General features: G+C 45.8%; 1 protein-coding gene and 1 pseudogene across 2 annotated transcripts in view; both read left to right on the forward strand.

Moving 5' to 3' along the window:
* Positions 1-19,942, forward strand: part of septin12 (septin 12) — a 414,646-nt gene that overhangs the window by 63,580 nt on the left and 331,124 nt on the right. The window lies entirely within an intron of this gene.
* On the forward strand, positions 3,752-3,882 carry LOC137383721 (U2 spliceosomal RNA; annotated as a pseudogene).

The raw sequence follows: 19,942 nt of genomic DNA on the forward strand, positions 1-19,942 counted from the left end.
GTTCTTTCAGGATTTCAAACAACGTACCACACTGTTACAGACACCAGATTTTCCAGAAAATTCCATAGTTTATTGAAAAATTCACTGCAATATTTCAAAGCATAATTGTCTAAAGTAAGTGAAGATGGGCTGTGTCCACGCTACTATCAATCCCTGTTTGTAATGGATGTACAACGGCCTTGGTTAGAAAGGTGAGGAAGGTACAAAGGAATCCTTTGTAGATAAAGTTTTTGAAAGTTTCTCAGAGAAACCTTTGTTTGATTTATGGCCTGAGGAAAATGATCATACTGGCTGTGTAAAGTGCTGCTGGGAGATATGAACGCATTTCAGCCTGCTGTCCCATTTCAAAGCTGAGTGTCCTGGGATTGAACTTAATGGGAAAAACCTGCTGCAGCGTGACTGGGCTGAAAGGAGCTGGATTTCAAGTTGAACAGGCATCTTCCTCTATTATGATGGGAATGCAACTAGATTTTGCAACATTGATGAAAGAGAAGCTAAGGAGGCTGGTAAAACTGAGGGTGCAGGAGGGAGCAGCCTCCGAAAGAGGATGATTAACAGGCATATTTGTGAGATCAAAGGGGATTTAACCTTATAGTAAACATGACTATAAAAGAGAGGAGAAGCAAGATAAGAAGGTGCAGCTGCTGGAGGTATTCTGCATCTGTCATTTAGCAGCAGTTATTTAAGAAAGTGCTTATTGCCACACAAACCCTGATGTGTTCTAAATGTTTACACAATTAAATACAACAAAGTGAGATCAGAATAATCTGGGCTGTTTAAGTCTGAAATCAATTAAGTTTTGCAGTTGAAAAATGCAAACAATAAAACCAGACTAACTTTTAGGATGACACCGGTTTCTTTGATGCTATTAAGGAGGCAGATAAGATGGCTGTAAATTAGCTAACTTTTTTTTTACAGATACTTGTGAATGCAACATGTTGGAGACCTACTTTACAGGTGTACAAACTTTAACACTGTTTGGAGCTGACTCCCATCCCGAAGCCAGAATTCATTTCAAGACATGCAAATCAGCCAAGTCCCAGATGTTAAATATAAAAGTGCAGGCAAAAGGTTAGAGCTGTTTCTTAGTGGTTAGATTTAATTCTCAGACAAAATTTGGCACATGAGGACCAGCTTCTCACCTTGTGTTCATCGGCCGTGGGCTTGAAATTTCACTTCTCTACCCTTTTCAACAGGGTCAAAGAAGCTTGAGGTATGTATGAAACCAGATGAGACCGCTCAGTTGACAGGTTAGGATGATGCATGGAAGTGTTGAGCATTTCTATTTTCCTCTCAATCATAAGCAAAATCTGCCCAAATTGAGGAGAGTCGCAATATCAGATTTAATGGCCATGGCAACTCCAGAGTTGTCATCAGCAGAGCCCACTTCCCACCAGAGATACAAAGTCCAGTTGGAGTATCTTGTGAAGGCTCACACTAATTCTATAGAGACCTGTGGTTCTAATTTGCAGTAGGCTTCTTTGTCTGGCTTCAATATGCTGGGGGTTGGATGGAGAGAGCCATTCCATAGGACTTCATAGATCTTTACTGAGAGAGGAAATTGGACATAGATGAAGGAGTATCCAGCAGCAGGAGAATGGCTAGATTCCTCTCACCTATTTTAGACAAGTCCATTGTGTGCCAGCTGAACAGGCTGGCCAGAAAATGGTTCACATGCACAACGGTTGAAGATCCAGCTCCACTTGGCTTCATTTCAGGACTGAAATGGACACACTTGTAGAAACTGATTACTGTGGTGTTATGCCCTTTATTTAATAGTTTTTAATTACAATGATTTTGTACATGGAAGTCTTTACCAGCAAAGATTTTCATAGTCGTTCTTAATTAGTGGAAATGCAATGAATGAAAACAGAAATGAAGGAATGAAGTTTGGTTTGAACATGCTACAGTCGATTGTTTTTAGCTGATGCATCTGTAACATAGGGATATTTTCAGGTATTAGTTATGTATTATCTGTTAGTATTTTTGTGACTAGGTGCCTGGCTTCAGTACTTTATACGTTCTTGTATCAGTTTACCATTGATAGTCTAAGGTCAATTTGATTGGTTCTAAGGCCTTTCAATCCTGGGGACGATATTGATGTAGCTGTGGTTTTGATGGGTACAGCCAGTGATGTTAAGTCAATGACTGTTATTAAATGGAGGCCTACACAATTGGAAAGATTACTCTCTTGTATCATTGTCAGTTACAATTTAAAAACAGTTTCTCTTTACTTACTGTCTCAAAATTTCGCATGATTTTGAAACCTCCATTTCATCTTCCCTTAACTTTCTCTCTCGAAGGAGAACAATCCCAGATCCCCCAGTCTTTTCAAGTAACTGAATTCCCTCATCCCTGGTACTTTTCTACTAAAATGAAAAAGCAAAACAGGCTTCTTTTGATTTTCCAAAATATTTGATTATTGGTGTGTATCTATCATGTTTTGATAGCTTTTTGAATAGTTTCATAGTTCTTTTTTTATGTGAACTTTGTATTAAGTTTTTCTCTAGTTTTCATTGCTTTAGGACCACATGAATGTTATAAAAAAATAATTCCACATGTTGTTGCCAAATTGGATTATTGGCCTTTACTAAGAGGTGGGAATCATATGGCTTAGATCAGAAATTTCCCTGATGTTTGAAAGCAGGTATGTAATGCATTCATAAATATTAACCATTAGCAGTCAAAGATCATCTGTAATTATGAACTTTGCAACAGTCCTTGAATTAATGCTAGAATGCTACAGCTTATATTAAAATTGAAACACCACAAAATTTCTAATCCCAATTTCCTTTTAACTGCGACCTTTTTATTTTAAAACCATCTGTACGGGGTAATTTGATTGCATGCATTTCCACTGGTTCAAATTATGGAAACTTTACACTTGGAGGTGTTGTCTTTCAGATGGGATGTTCTACTGAGTCTCCATCCACCTGTCTAGGTGCATGTCAAAGATCTCAACATATTCCTTCAAGAAATAACCAGTTCTCCCTGGCCAATATTCATCCCTTAACCGACGCTACCAGATAGAGATTAACTGGACATGCTACATCTAGCTGTGTGCAAATTGGCTGCTGCATTTACCTGCAGAACAATGACCATTTCAAAAGTAATCCTTTTGGTTATGAAAAACTATGGGGCATTTGAGGCTATGTGTATGAATGTTCTTCTCTTTTCCCTTTCTAAATATAATATGTATTGATGTTACAGGCTTCTTTCAAAGACATGGTTCTATAGTGAATGATGCACAGATGGAGCTTGTTCATAGCCTCAAACCAATTTATACTGCTTTAACATGTTGAAACAGCATGCAAGTTAGGGATAAAGTCTATCTTCCAAAATTGTGCAGCAGAACCATCTTACCTTGCCTTACCTTCAAATTTATACAGACCAGAAATTATTCATTTGGGACGTAGCCCTACTCATGTCTATCCATGTTCCCTAAAAAAAACATGGATTTTGTCACCTTCATAGACGCAACTAATTATGTTAATTCAAGAGGGAATAATAAACCCTTTGAAGTATGGACCATAGTCTGAAAACCCAGAGCAAACACTAACCCTAATGCACCCTTAATTGTTCAAAACTGGAATGCATATGTCTTGTAAACCAGGACAAATGTACAAATTGTGACATCAAAATAAGAATGCCCAAAATATAGTTAGGTGTTAGATGAGGGAGTTGGGGTACAAGAGGAATGAGCTTGGTGCACATATCACTTTTTCTTGGACTTAACTGTTATGATCTTTTGATCGCTTCTCGGCCTTTTGGCTAAGATCAAGTGTAGTATCTGTTCTTATCAGTGCTTACTTGGTTGAGAAGAGACCATGATCATTGCCTTTTGAGCCTGGGTAGGCTTTGAGTAAAATGGCTATAACCAATCTTCGAGCTTCAGGCCTGGGAGTACGCAACACAGTTCGGGTGGTCGTGCAGGAGAAAGAAGGAGATGCTCCGGTCGATCGCACCTTCTTCATCAAGAGGATCCTCTTCGATTGCTGCGGATTTCAAGCTATGGATGTCTTCTGCCTGCAGGATTTCCCCAGCAGTGGATACTTCGACGTGACGTTCCGGAACGTTGCGGGATGCATCAAGTTCCTGAAGGCGTTCAAGGAGAAAGGGGACCGGGCGCCACTGTCGATCCTCACAGCGGAGCCGCTCTTCACGCTTCCGTCACAACGGGACCGGGTGGTGACGATTCACCTCTACAACCCCCATGTTCCGGTGGTGGATGTACTCACCTTTCTCGCCAGGTACGTCGAGGTGGCAGGCAGCAGCACTGATGTCAAGGACCCATTTAGTCCAGCAAGCGGCAGGTCAAGGTGACCTTGAAGGTCGATCCCAGTGGAGCCATCATCCACCCTCCCTCCAGCTTCGCTATCGGGAGAAGTCGAGGCTTCTTGGTCTACGCTGGGCAGCCCAGAGTTTGCCGCATCTGCGGCAAATCTGGTCACGTGGCGGCCAACTGCAGCACGGTTGTTTGCAAGAACTGCAAGGAGGAAGGCCATCAGACCAAGGACTGTAAGCAGAATAAGTGTTGCAACTTGTGCGGTGCGGCAGGCCACCTCTACAAAACCTGCCACAAACGCTGCCTCAGTTATGCTCAGGCGGCAAGGTCCAAGGAAAGGCCGGGAGAAGGTTCGACGAAGGTGTCCGGTGTTCGAAAGGAGACAAGCAACCTTCTCCGCAGTGAGCAACTTCAACCTGAGAAGGAGAAGGAAGGGGGAGGCAGCTGAAACCAGCGACCCAGCACCTACCCTGCGCCCGGAAACCCCTCCTCCACAGACAGAATCAATGGAGGAGGAGGCAGCAGATGGACAAACAGGTCAGTGGTAAGTGGTCCAGAGGAAAACCACAAAGAAAAAACATCCAAAAGCGGAACAGGCCACCACCCAAACCAGTGGCAAGAGGAGGCTACCTTCTGAAACAGACTACAACAGCGCCTCTTCACTGGACGGGGAAATGCTGGAACGACAGCCCCTTCAAAAGAGGCGGCAGAACTCCAAGGAGATGGAAGATAAAGCATCCCAGCCCCCGGCCACTGGAAGCTGTGATGGGCCTGGCGTGCCCCAACCCCAAAGCGCCACACGTAACGACTTGGCCAACGCATCTCAGCTCCGGGACACCGGGAGCAAAGACACGTCTGGCGCACCTCAACTCCGGGAGGCCGGGAGCAGTGATGTTTTCGAGGAGGAACAGAGGGAAGCAGCAGAGGACAACCCAATCCTTTCTGTCTACAAGACCCCCCCGATGTCACCCCAGTGGAACAAACCCTGCATGAAAAACCAAGAGGGGTTTCTGAGCCCAACCAACGTGAAACTGCTTGCGCACACAATGGGTATGCAGGAACATCCCGAAGGACTGGGACTAGCAAGGACAAATGGTATGGGAAGCTACAACTAACTTTAAAAAATGGGTGTAAGAATTGCTTCAATTAATGTGCGTAGCATTAAATCTACTACGCGATGTGTTTCAACCTTGGATTACCTCGCCAAGGTCAAAGCCGACCTACTGTTTCTGCAGGAGTGTGGAATGCCACACCTCAGCACCTACAGGCAGTGGTTGCGATGGTGGTCCCACGGGCCATCGATCTGGTCGGGGGGTAATGACTGCCGTTCCTCCGGCCTGGGTATTCTGCTGCGGGGAGGTAACTTCACCATCTCCGAAGTTAAGGAGGTGGTGGCGGTCGCCTCCTCGTAGCAGACGTGATGTACAACAACGCTCCGCTCCGGTTGATCAACGTGTACGCCCCGGTACAACGCAGCGAGCGGCTGACCGTCTTCCAGCAGCTCCCACTGCTGCTGGCGACGTCCAGGCTGGTCATCCTAGGCAGTGACTTCAACTGCATCATCGATGCGGCTGGACAATCCAGCAGTGACAACAGCAAACTGGACGCTACGTCCAGATTCCTAATAGAAACAGTTAAAGATGCCAAACTGCACGACGCCATCAGCAAACCTGCAGACGGAGCGCAGCGTAGATACACATGGTCAAGATCGGTTGGGTCTGCCCGTTCCAGGCTTGACTTCCTGTTTGTGTCCCGTGCTGTCACGGTCAGATCCATCGACGCCAAGCCGGTGTTCTTCTCCGATCACTGCCTCTTACTGGCCGACTGTCACTTACAGGACGACCAGCGGGTTGGCAGAGGGACGTGGAAGCTCAATGCTACACTGCTGACCCCAGAGAACGTTGAGGAACTCAAAAGGGATTATAAAGGTTGGAGGTCCATGAAACCCCTCTTTGAGTCTCCAGTTCACTGGTGGGAAGCGATTAAGGAGAACATCAAGAGGTTCTTCATCCACAAAGGTGTTCAGAGGGCGAGAGAGAGACAGAGGGAAATGTCCCGACTCCAGAAAAGTATGCAAAATCTGCTCCGGTTGCAGTCAATGGGGGTCGAGGTCAAGGAGGACCTCCAACAGGTGAAGAGCCAGCAGGCCTCGCTCTTTGCCAAGGAGGCCTCCAAGATCCTCTTCCGGTCCAGAGTCCGCTCCATCGAGCAGGATGAGATGTGCTCACGTTACTTCTTCCAAAAGGTACACAGAGAGAGCTCTGTTATCAGCAGCCTGAAGGAAGAAGATGGCTCGGTAACGTCTTCGCAGTCCGACATACTAAGGATCAGCAAATCCTTTTATGCTGGGCTGTATGACGCGAAGCCCACAGACAGCAGAGCCTCACAGTCCTTCCTGTCATGTATCACAGAGGTCTTAGATGACAGCAGGAGGGAGAGACTGGACAAGCCGCTAACTCTGGACGAGCTGACAAAGGCCGTCGAGTCCTTCGAGACGAGTAAAACTCCCGGAAGCGACGGCTTACCGGTCGAGTTGTACTCGGCCCTGTGGGACTGGGTCGGCCTGGACCTGCTGGAAGTATACGAGAGTATGCTCCTGGCCGGCAGCATGTCAGAATCCATGAGGAAAGGCATCATCACCCTCATCTACAAGCGGAAGGGGGAGAGGGCAGAAATCAGAAATTGGCGGCCCATCTCACTGCTTAATGTTGACTACAAGATTCTGTCCAAAGTTATAGCCAGTCGAGTCAAATCTGCTCTGGAGTTGGTGATTCACCCCGATCAGACCTGTACTGTACCCGGCAGGAAGATCTCTGATAGTCTCGCGCTACTTAACTAAGGGGTAATTGAATAAAAGAAATGGCAGCCAGTGTAGTGTCTTGCTCCTCCTGCAGAATGTTCGAGGTGAGGGAAACCTCCGGTGGCCCTGCCGACTTCACCTGCTGGAAGTGCATCCGTCTCCAGCTCCTATCAGACCGTGTTAGGGAATTGGAGCTGGAGCTGGATGAACTGAGGATCATTCGGGAAGCTGAGGGGTTGATAGATAGAAGCTACACGGAGGTCGTTACTCCACAAATCAAAGGCAGCTGGGTAACAGTTAGAGGTGGGAAGAGGTCAGTGCAGGGATCTCCTGTGGTCGTTCCCCTCAACAACAAGTATACAGTTTTAGATACTGTTGGGGGGGACGGCCTATCGGGGGCAGGCTGCAGTGACCGGGCCTCTGGCACGGGGTCCTGCACTGTGGCTCAGAAGGGAAGGAGGGAGAATGGGAGAGCACTAGTCATCGGGGACTCGATGGTGAGGAGTACGGACAGGCGGTTCTGTGGGCGCAGGCGAGACGCACGGATGGTTTGTTGCCTCCCTGGTGCCAGGGTCCGTGATGTTTGTGATCGCGTCTTCAGGATCCTTAAAGGGGAGGGGGAGCAGCCAGAGGTCGTGGTGCACATTGGCACCAACGACGTAGGAAGGAAGGGTGGCACAGATGTTAGAAGTGAGTTTAGGGAGTTAGGCTGGAAGCTGAAAGCTCGGACGGACAGAGTTGTTATCTCTGGTTTGTTGCCGGCGCCACGTGATAGTGAGGCTAGGAATAGGGAGAGAGCACAGCTGAACACGTGGCTGCAGGAATGGTGTAGGAGGGAGGGCTTCCAGTTCTTGGATAATTGGACTGCATTCTGGGGAAGATGGGACCTGTTCAAACAGGACGGGCTGCATCTGAACCAGAGGGGCACCAATATCCTGGGAGGGAGGTTTGCTAGTACTGTTCGGGAGGGTTTAAACTAGTTTGGGAGGGGGATGGGAACCGGACTTGTAATCCAGGGACCAGTGGGTCCACTCAGAAAGACAAAGAGTGTAGTGAGGTATTGGGGAAGGTAGCACTGTCACAGAGGACAGATGGGCACGGAGAAGGGTTAAAGTGCGTATACTTCAACGCAAGAAGCATCAGGAATAAGGTGAGTGAATTGAAGGCGTGGATGGGCACTTGGGACTACGATGTTGTGGCCATCACTGAAACGTGGATAGGTGAGGGGGAGGAATGGTTTTTGGAGGTACCTGGTTATAGATGTTTTCATAAGATTAGGAATGGTGGTAAAAGAGGTGGGGGGGTGGCATTGTTAGTTAGAAATAGTGTAACAACTGCTGAAAGAATTTTCGAGGAGGATCTGCCGACTGAGGCACTGTGGGTTGAGGTCAGGAACAGGAAAGGAGCAGTCACCTTGATGGGAGTTTTCTATAGGCCCCCCAATAGCAGCAGGGAGGTGGAAGAGCAGATTGGGAAACAGATTTTGGAAAGGAGCAGAAGTCACAGGGTAGTAATTATGGGGGATTTCAACTTCCCAAATATTGATTGGCAACTCTTTAGATCGAATAGTTTGGATGGGGTAGTGTTTGTGCAGTATGTCCAGGAAGCTTTTCTGACTCAGTATGTAGACTGCCCGACCAGAGGGGAGGCAATATTGGATTTGGTACTAGGTAATGAACCAGGGCAAGTGATAGAGCTGTTGGTGGGCGAGCACTTTGGAGATAGTGATCACAATTCTGTAGCATTCACTGTGGTAATGGAGAGGGATAGGTATGTGCAACAGGGCAAGGTTTACAATTGGGGGAAGGGTAGATATGATGCTGTCAGGCAGGAACTGAGGAGCATAAGTTGGGAGCATATGCTGGCAGGGAAGGGCACGGTCGAAATGTGGAACTTTTTCAAGGAGCAGATAGTAGGGGCCATTGATAAGCATGTCCCTGTCAGACAGGGAAGGGATGGTCATGTGAGGGAACCGTGGTTGACAAGAGAGGTTGAGAGTCTTGTTAGGAAGAAGAAGGATGCGTATATAAAGTTGAGGAAAAAGGGCACAGGCATAGCTCTGGAGGGATACAAGTTGGCCAGGAAGGATCTGAAGAAAGGGATTAGGAGAGCTAAGAGAGGGCATGAAAAATGCTTGGCGGGTAGGATAAAAGAAAACCCCAAGGCCTTTTACGCGTATGTCAGAAATATGAGGATGACTAGGGGGACCATAGGTCCGGTCAAGGACAATAGCGGGAGACTGTGTGTTGAGCCGGAAGAGATAAGTGAGGTTTTGAATGAGTACTTCTCTTCGGTATTTACGAATGAGAAGGGGTGTATTACTGAAGAGGACGGTGGGAAGCAGACTGGTAAGCTCGAGGAAGTGCTCGTTAGGAGGGAAGATGTGTTGGGGTTTTTGAATAACTTGAAGATAGACAAGTCTCCCGGGCCTGACGGGGTATATCCAAGGATGTTATGGGAAGCAAGGGATGAAATTGCAGAGCCGCTGGCAATGATCTTTTCATCTTCTCTGCTGACGGGGGTGGTACCAGGTGATTGGAGGGTGGCAAATGTTGTGCCCCTGTTCAAGAAAGGGAATAGGAACAACCCTGGGAATTACAGGCCAGTTAGTCTTACTTCGGTGGTAGGCAAGTTGATGGAAAAGGTGCTGAGGGATAGGATTTCTGAGCATCTGGAAAGACACTGCTTGATTCGGGACAGTCAGCACGGTTTTGTGAGGGGTAGGTCTTGCCTCACAAGCCTGATTGAATTCTTTGAGCAGGTGACCAAGCAAGTGGATGAGGGTAAACCAGTGGATGTGGTGTACATGGATTTTAGTAAGGCATTTGATAAGGTCCCCCATGGTAGACTTATGGAGAAAGTCAGGAGGCATGGGATAGTGGGGAATGTGGCCAGTTGGATTAAGAATTGGCTAACTGATAGAAGGCAGAGAGTGGTCTTAGATGGTAAATACTCAGCCTGGAGCCCAGTTACCAGTGGCGTGCCGCAGGGATCAGTTCTGGGTCCTCTCCTGTTTGTGATTTTTATTAACGACTTGGATGAGGAAGTCGAAGGGTGGGTCAGTAAATTTGCAGATGATACAAAGGTTGGTGGAGTTGTGGATACCGAGGAGGGCTATTGTCGTCTGCAAAGGGACTTGGATAGGTTGCAGTGCTGGGCTGAAAAGTGGCAGATGGAGTTTAACCCTGAAAAGTGTGAGGTCGTCCATTTTGGAAGGACAAACATGAATGCAAAATACTGGGTTAACGGTAGGGTTCTTGGGCATGTGGAGGAGCAGAGAGACCTTGGGGTCTATGTGCATAGATCATTGAAAGTTGCAACTCAAGTGGATAGGGCTGTGAAGAAGGCATATGGGGTGTTAGCGTTCATTAGCAGAGGGATTGAATTTAAGAGCCGTGAGGTGATGATGCAGCTGTACAGGACCTTGGTAAGGCCTCATTTGGAGTACTGTGTGCAGTTCTGGTCGCCTCATTTTAGGAAGGATGTGGAAGCCTTGGAGAGGGTGCAGAGGAGATTTACCAGGATGTTGCCTGGAATGGAGAATAAGTCTTACGAGGAAAGGCTGAACATTCTAGGCCTCTTCTCATTAGAAAGGAGAAGGATGAGGGGTGACATGATAGAGGTTTATAAGATGATCAGGGGAATAGATAGGGTAGACAGTCAGAAACTTTTTCCCCGGGTGGAGCAAAGCGTTACAAGGGGTCATAAATTTAAGGTGAAGGGTGGGAGATATAAGGGGGATGTCAGGGGAAGGTTCTTTACCCAGAGAGTGGTCGAGGCATGGAATGCCTTGCCCGGGGAAGTTGTTGAGTCAGAAACTTTAGGGACTTTCAAAAGGCTTTTGGATAGGTATATGGATAAAGGAGAATGATGGGGTATAGATTAAATTGTCCTTGACAGAGGACAAAGGATCGGCACAACATTGTGGGCCGAAGGGCCTGTTCTGTGCTGTATGTTCTATGTTCTATGTACTCAGGGATACGATCGCCTGCGTACGGGACAGGAGGGTGGACACCTGCCTCATCAGCCTGGATCAGGAGAAGGCTTTTGACAGGATATCGCACATCTACATGATGGACGTGCTTTCCAAAATGGGGTTTGGGGAGGGAATCTGCAATTGGATCAAACTGCTCTACACAAACATCAGTAGCGCAGTCTCAATCAATGGGTGGGAATCAGAAAGTTTCCCGATCCAGTCTGGAGTCAGACAGGGCTGTCCTCTCTCCCCGGTCTTGTTTGTTTGCTGTATTGAACCCTTTGCTGAGTCTATTAGGAAGGATGCGAGCATAAGAGGGCTGACAATCCCAGGCAGCGGAGGCACTCAGGTTAAAACCTCCCTGTACATGGATGACGTCGCCGTCTTCTGTTCGGATCCGCTATCTGTGCGCAGACTGATGAGCATCTGCGACCAGTTCGAACTGGCCTCGGGAGCCAAAGTTAACCACGGCAAGAGCAAGGCCATGTTCCTTGGGAACTGGGCTGACCGATCCTTTGTCCCCTTCACCGTCAGGTCAGACTACCTGAAGGTGCTGGGGATATGGTTTGGAAGGGCCGGGGCGTGCACCAAAACCTGGGAGGAGCAAGTAGCCAAGGTACAACAAAAGTTGAATATGTGGGGGCAGCGATCTCTCTCCATTGTGGGTAAGAACCTGGTCATCAGGTGCGAGGCGCTCACGTTGTTGCTCTACGTGGCGCAGGTCTGGCCCATACCCCACTCCTGCGCTGTGGCAGTCACCCAACCATTTTCCGCTTCATCTGGGGATCTAAAATGGACCGGGTCCGGAGGGACACGATGTTCAAATCTCTGGAGAAGGGCGGGAAAAATGTACCCAACGTGGCCCTCATCCTGATGACCACCTTCGTGTGCGGCTGAATCAAGCTGTGTGTAGACCTCCAGTACGCAAACTCCAAGTGTCACTACGTGCTGAGGTTCTATCTGTCCCCGGTGTTGCGAAGGATGGGCCTGGTCACATTGCCGCGGAACGCAGCATGCAGTTGGACCGTGCCGTACCACCTATCCTTCGTGGAGCAGTTTCTGCGGGAAAACACCTTTGACCACCGATCCATCAGGCAGTGGTCTGCACGGAATGTCCTCAAGGTCCTGCGGGAAAAGGAGACGGGGGATCCTGTCGGATGGTTCCCTGAGCAGACCGCCAAAGTCATTTGGCGGAATGCCTCATCACCAGAACTTTCAAACAAGCACCAAGATGTAGCTTGGCTGGTGGTGAGAAGGGCCCTCCCCATCATATCCTTCCTGCACGCCCGAAGTCTCGCCCCCTCCGCACAATGCCCCCGCAGTGGCTGTGGTGGGGAAGAGACGGTTGCCCACCTCCTCCTGGAATGTGTCTTTGCAAAGCAGGTGTGGAAAGAGATGCAGTGGTTTTTGTCGAGGTTCATCCCAAGCAGCTCTGTAACACAGGAGTCTGTGCTCTCCGGGCTATTCCCAGGGACGCACACCGAGACAAACATCAACTGCTGCTGGAGGACTATCAATTCAGTGAAAGACGCCGTTTAGTCTGCCTGAAACTTGCTGGTCTTCCAGCGCAAAGAGTTGTCCACGACCGAATGTTGCAGACTGGCACATTCCAAGGTCCAGGGCTACGTGCTGAGGGACGCACTAAAGCTTGGGGCAGCCGCAGCAAAGGCTCAATGGGGAAAGACCACTGTGTAAGGTTCCCCCACCAAGCTGAACTGAGGGGCTGGATCCATGGGAAACCCCTCGAACTGTATCGGGAAAATTTTGTGTGCTGTAAATGTAAAAATGTATATGGCATGACAATGAAATGGAAGGTTTGTGAGGCAACTCATGATTGTATAGAAGGAAACTGATCTCCTTTGCACTGTTTGTATTTTTTGACTTGATGCTGTTTTAAACTGTTTGGGAATGTAATTTTTTCAGATTTTTATGAATAAGGTATATTTTGGAAATAAAAAAAAAGTTATGATCTTTTGACATCTTTGAATTTGTTTACCTAATCATCATAATTACCTTTTTGTTTGACTCTATCATAACCCTTTGCCTCAAGCCTCATGAGTAACATGAAATGATGCAGGCTACTAGAATCAGAGAGCTAGAGGAGACTATCAGTGTAAAAATGCAAAAGCTAATTTTAAAAAGTCTCTATCTTCCTCCTCTAACAGTAATCTGACCTACAATTTTATAATATGAAATGAAAATAAAATTAATCCTTTAATTCTCTTTACTTTTGCATTTTCCTTTTTTCTAGCTGCCTGGTCTCCTCTCTGTGGTTATCTGCATTTCTTGTTTTTTTTTCAAGTCTGATTCCTTTGTGTCTCTAATCTTGCTTTGGATTCCACTTTTACACATTTCCCCCACACTTATCATGGCAAGATTTACAAACTTAATAAAACTTTTTTCTTGTTTTCCTATGTAGCCTTTATCAGCCTCTGCTTATCTTCAGACTCTGCTTGGATTCTGTTCGTCTGGCTTTTTTTTATCTCTATGCTTCCCTCTCTACCTCTTTTCTTTTAAACTCATCTTTTCTCTGTCTGTCTCATCACTTCTTCAATTCTTGAATCTCTGCGTCTTCTCTGTTACTTAGTTTCTGTCCTGCTATAAAAGGTGTCATCTCAGACAGATTTCTCAACATTAGAGACAGCGATCCAGCCAATGCTGCTGATACAAGGTGATGTGCAAGTATCCTGGCTGTTCCACTGCTGGAATCTTCATATTCCAGGGCTAGAATCTTTTAAAAGGGATACCTTGAAGAAGGGTCAAACCCCCAAAATGTGGGATACCACTGAGGTTGAAAACAACTGCTTACACTTGTGTACTGCCATTAATTTAGAAAAGCATATCAAGCCATTTAACAGGGTGGGTGGGGGCAGAGAGAGAAGAAAATAAAAAAAAAAGGATGCAAAGCTGTGGAGGGAGAGCTCAGGAGCAATGAGAGAAAGCTTTGTTGTAAAGGTTAGCCTTGAAACGATTCTTAAAGGTAGAGAGAGAGAGAGAGAGAGGGGAGAGGCAGAAAGGTTTAGGGAGGGAGTTCCAGAGAGTAGGGCTGCAGCTGCTGACGGTTCTACCACTGATGGAGGGGGTGAAGGGTGGGTGACATGCAAAGGCCAGTCGGAGGAACTAAGGACATGGGGAATGGATGTAAAACTATAGATGTTTGCAGATATGTAGCTGGCTGAGACCATGGAAAGATTTGAAGGTGATGATTTCATATTCAGTGCACTGAGACAATGCACATCAACATGGGCGAGCATGTTCCAGCATAGGGCAGGATATCGGGTGCTGAGTTTTTAAAAAGTTGGAGTTTATGGAGGGTGAAAGATGAGATCTTGATCCTCAGTCTGGATGCATTTCCCTGGCGGCCAGAAGTTCCACCCCAACTACTGGAGATGCACCTCAATAAAAGGCGGCCAGAAGTCAAGTGTTGATGGAAACATGAGTTATTGTTTCAGCAGCAGTGGGGCTGGAGGCAGAGGTGGTGAGAAGCACCCATTGGCCAGGATTTTATTAGCATTGGGATGTTGATAAATTCATCAATGAAGCACAATGTAATGGGCCAGCGGAATAGCTGATTGCCAGTCAAGGAGGCAGTGCAGCAGTGGACGTCTGCACAGGATCCCAAAAGGTGACTTCACAAAGAAAAGGATTATCTTCAGCAGCACGCAGTAGCAGAGCAAAATCTCAACTGATCAGCAGAGTTCCTGCAACATAACAGTGCAGCAGATCAAGTGGTAGCAAATTCCTGTCAGTACAATCAGCATCCGGATAAGAGACAGAGCACCAAGGTGAGGAGATTAACAGTGTATTCTGGAGCAGTTAGCTTTAACTTGTAAAGGACGTTAAGAGCCACCTATTCATAAATAGGGGCTTCAAGCAGTGTTAGAGAGAAGATGGTGGTGAGAAGGGGCTGGGCTGGCAGTGGTCGACCACGGTTGGAGTTGCAGGAGGAGAACCTAGAAGGGAGCTGTCAGCCAGAGGTTGTGAGGTGAAGGCATTGCTGCCAAATGGAACAGGAACATGGGTGGTTGTTGGGGGAAGAGAAGGTTATGTTTCAAAGGTAATTGTGAAAATCAAAGAGGAGGAGTAGATAAGAAGGTGGTGTAATTCTTTTGTGGGAATCTTGTATTGGGATGTGTTGGGTTCTGCATCACGCATACTGGTAATTGGAGTGATTTGTTGTATTTTTCTCCTTTTTAATGCAAATGAATCAAAGTATTCACTATATTCACCACCACATGAAAGGATGTTTATTTTTAATGAATGAATACAAGATATTTCTGGATTGGTCTTTAGTGTGTGTGGCCCATCCCTCTGGTGACAAAATGAGTACAGACCATCAACATGGTCACGGTATTTGCTCTGCTCTGTTTATTGGGTGGGGTTCATGTAGCAGCAAAGCGAAAACCTAAATTGTTTTACTCTGCCAGTAACCGACTGCATGGCCCTTAGATTTACAACCAGGATTTATACTATCAGCAGGGAGCGGGGAAACCTTATTCAGCAATTCCTTTTCCCAGATACATTAGCCTTTCTTTCCAGCTGCATGAACACTCCACAAGCTGCATTGAATTAAAATACTTTTTAATATTGGAGGCATGAAAGTTGTTAAGTCAGGCTATTTCAGTGACATTGCTAGTTGCTGATGCATTTGAAAAGTTGTCAATTCAAGATGGTACCCCTGATCTACTGTCAGCATATTCAGATTCTGCTCCACTCATTCAGTGTTTCCCACTAACTTTACCTCATCACTGTTTTATTAATTCACTCAAAAGAGCATGGTCTGTAATCGTCTGCTGACTCTTTGTGGTGATCATTAAAAATAAATGTAACTTTGTCTTTACCCTCAACATTGTCTTGCTTGGAAAGAGCCGCGATGAAATAGACAATGAACTGGAGGAATTATGAAAATAAAAAGTCAACTGTTAAACTGAACCACAAGAACATGAACACTTGTACCACAGACAAAATTGGAGTAACGGTCACATGACCCTCGTGTATTGATAATACACACTTCTGTCTGTTGAGGATGAAACTTATCAACCTCGTCTGAAATAGCTCTGGGGAGAACCCATTAAAACTGAAAAGAGCACCATTGCATATTGATGACTCTTATCTACATGAATGAACTAACAAAAGGTTCTGGAGACAAACTGTCTCACAGCCCAAACTAAAATGACTAGGAGTGAAGTAGCACCATTATAACAGAATGATCCCCATTCAGACATCCTTAGATAGCCGTGGTTTCCATATCCTGGACTATTGTGTGGTCACACCATGGGAGAGGCCCTGTGACACCTAACAGAGACTCAAATGTAATGGATTTTTTACCCTAAAAGGCAACCCTCTGGAGAGAGAGATTAAACCAAGACCACAGAAAGCCAGTTTTCCAGCCAGAAGCTGAGAGAGAGAGATCTGGCTAAATAGAAGAACCTTGCTGAACAAGTCCTGAACAACCACTACAGCAGAGAAATTACAAAGTGCCTTTGAGACACTCCATCTGTGAACATAAACTAAATTAACACCACCAACTTTTTGCTGAGTTTTAAGCACTAGAACTCTCAAACACCTTAGCAAGTTCAAGACTGCGAAAATCCAGGCCTGTACCTCTTAAAAAAGACTTTGCTCCTGAAAAGATTGAACAGTTTTCTGTAAACCACGATCACTCACATCATCATGGACTTTAATTGCATCCTACCCTTTTCTCTCTCTCTGTCTAACACCTGTGAATGCGTGAGTGGGTGAAGGTTGCAACCATTTCGGGAATTTTTTAAAATAAATAGTTATCTATCTTTTTCTTTAACCTAAGGGAGAACCTGTCATTTGTCTGTTTATTTGACCCTACAAAACACTCAGGGACTAATGTACAATTTTTAACAAAACACAGTTGCGGTCAGTTGGGAGGTGAAAAGTGGAAGCCACCCACATCCCTACCACCTGACCATAACATCAACCAATGGCGGTCCAGCAAATCACGAGCTCTCATTGCTCGTCCTTGTTCTGTCCCTCCCATCAGCTGACATTAGTTAACTCAACATAAGACAGATAATTAAATATGGGGCTATCGGGATCTGTGTGGCTCAGTGCCAAAACCATGTACTTTTTTGCTAGCTATTGGTGTTCAGCCATGGCTCAGTTGGTAGCACTTTTGCCTCTGAGTTAGAAGGTTGTGGGTTCAAGTTCCGATCCAAGACTTGAGTCCAGAATTGCAGGCTGACACTCTGATGCAGTACGCAGGGAGTGCTGTGTTGTTGGAGGTACTGTCTTTTGGGCATGTTATTAAACCGAGGCCCCATCTGTCCCTCAGGTGGATGTAAAAAATCCCTTGAAACTATTTCAAAGAAGAGCAGGGGAGTTATTCCTCGTGTCCTGAAGAATAGTTATCTCTTAATCAGCATGACCAAAGCAAATTATCTGGTCATTATCACATTGCTCTTTATGGGAGCTTTCTGTGTAGAAATTGGCTGCTGCATTTCCTACATTACAACAGTGACTACACATCAAATGTACTTCATTGGCTGTAAGGCATTTTGCGACGTCCTGTGCTTGTGAAAGGCGCTATATAAATGTAAGTCTTTCTTTTTTAATCTATGCTGACTGGTTTGGAATCTGTTCATGTGTTTAAAATATGACCCTCGGAATTACTGTTGACAGTGTTAGCAGAACAATTTGATATGACATTTCTGAATCTATTTTAATGCAAGCATCAGCACATTTCTTTTAAATAAGTTAATGCTGTCAATAAAATGGCAGATGGAGGAATACAGTTCAAAATCATTAAATGTTCATCCATTGATATCACCAACAGTGATTCCTAGTTTCTGACATTTTGTGAGGAATGTCAAACATCAGTCTGTTGTAGCATTCACTACTTACATTGATGAAGTCGTAGGAGAATCTCTTTTCGAATATCACAGCCACTATTCCTCTAATAATGAAGACATTTCATCGTCTGTAAAATTGTGTTTTACCTGTTTCCATTTATGTCCTCCTGGTTCTACAGTCTGTGCATACTTTGGAGTAGTGATTCAGGTTATCTTACCAATGCCATTGACTTTTTTTTGTGCTTCACAAGTTCCCCCTTTAGCCGCTTCTCTCATTTTACCTTATAACAGGTCTCTTTTGCGCTTGGGATCAGTCTTATTACTCTTCCCACTACCTCTTCTAATTCAAGTGTGTGTTTTTGTGGCTCAATGACTAAAACTGAACACAAGTCATTCTGGGAAATAACATTTCCTCAGCAACTCCCTGATCTTGCACTGAAACTTCAGCAGGAGATCGGTGGGAATCGCAGAGAAACAGGGTGATTGCTTTGGTTTTTATATCTCAACATTTGTAGTAAGACCTCTTCCAACATCTTCACATGGCTATGTACACAGAAAAATTAGATCCAAGTGCTGCCCATAACACTGTATTAGTAAAATGCAATTGGAATATACATGACAAATTAAATTTCATACACAGGTTGAAAAGTATGTGGAACGTAGTGCGCAATGAATGGATTTAAATTAGGAGAGGTAGAGCTCAGGCATTTTTGTGCTGCATCTGGGGTCCTCTCTTGGGACAGCAGCCTCTGTGTGTCACTCATAGAGCTATAGAGTTATACAGCACAGAAACAGGACCTTCGGCCCATCGTGTCTGTGCCAGCCGTCCCGCACCCAACTATTCTAATTCAATTTTCCTGCACTTGGCCCGTAGCCTTGTATGCTATGGTGTTTCAAGTGCTCATCTAAATACTTCTTAAATGTTGTGAGGGTTGCTGCCTCTACCACCTCTTCAGGTAGTGCGTTTCAGATACCAACCACCCTCTGGGTGAAAAATTTTGTCCTCAAATCCCCTCTAAACCTCCTACCCCTTACCCTAAATCCGTGCCCCCTGGTTCTTGATCCCTCCGCTAAGGGAAAAAGTTTCTTCCTATCTAACCTATCAATGCCCTTCATAATCTTGTACACCTCAATCAGGTTCCCCCTCAGCCTTCTCTGCTCCAAGGAAAACAACCCTAGCCTGTTCAGTCTCTCTTCATAGCTGAAATGCTCCAGCCCAGGCAACAACCTGGTGAATCTCCTCTGCACCCTCTCCAGTGCAATCACATCCTTCCTATAGTGTGGTGACCAGAACGGTATACAGTACTCCAGCTGTGGCCTAACTAGCGTTTTATACAGCTCCATCATAACCTCCCTGCTCTTATATTCTATGCCTCGGTTAATAAAGGCAAGTATCCCATATGCCTTCCTAACCACCTTATCTACCTGTGCTGCTGCCTTCAGTGATCTATGGACAAGTACACCAAGGTCCCTCTGACCTTCTGTACTTACTAGGGTCCTACCATCCATTGTATATTCCCTTGCCTTGTTAGTTCCCCCAAAATGCATTACCTCACACTTCTCAGGATTAAATTCCATTTGCCTCTGCTCTGCCCATTTTACCAGCCCATCTACATCTCCCTGTAATCTCTGGATTTCCTCCTCACTATTTACAACACCACCAATTTCCGTATCATCTGCGAACTTACTGATCATACCTCCTATATTCACATCTAAATCATCAATGTACACTACAAGCTGCAAGGGTCCCAGCACCAATCCCTGTGGTACACCACTGGTCACAGGCTTCCAATTGCAAAAACAGCCCTCGACTATTACCCTCTGCCTCCTGCCACTAAGCCAATTTTGGATCCAATTTGCCAAATTGCCCTGGATCCCATGGGCTCTTACCTTCTTAACCAATCTCCCATGCGGGACCTTATCAAGAGCCTTACTGAAGTCCATGTATACTACATCAACTACTTTACCCTCATCTACACATCTAGTCACTGACTCAAAAAATTCGATCAAGTTAGTTGCCTGCTTTTAGACTTTCTGTTGGTTCATATTTTCTGTTGGTA

Source organism: Heterodontus francisci, chromosome 24 (genome assembly GCF_036365525.1).
Source record: "Heterodontus francisci isolate sHetFra1 chromosome 24, sHetFra1.hap1, whole genome shotgun sequence".
NCBI lineage: Eukaryota > Metazoa > Chordata > Chondrichthyes > Heterodontiformes > Heterodontidae > Heterodontus > Heterodontus francisci.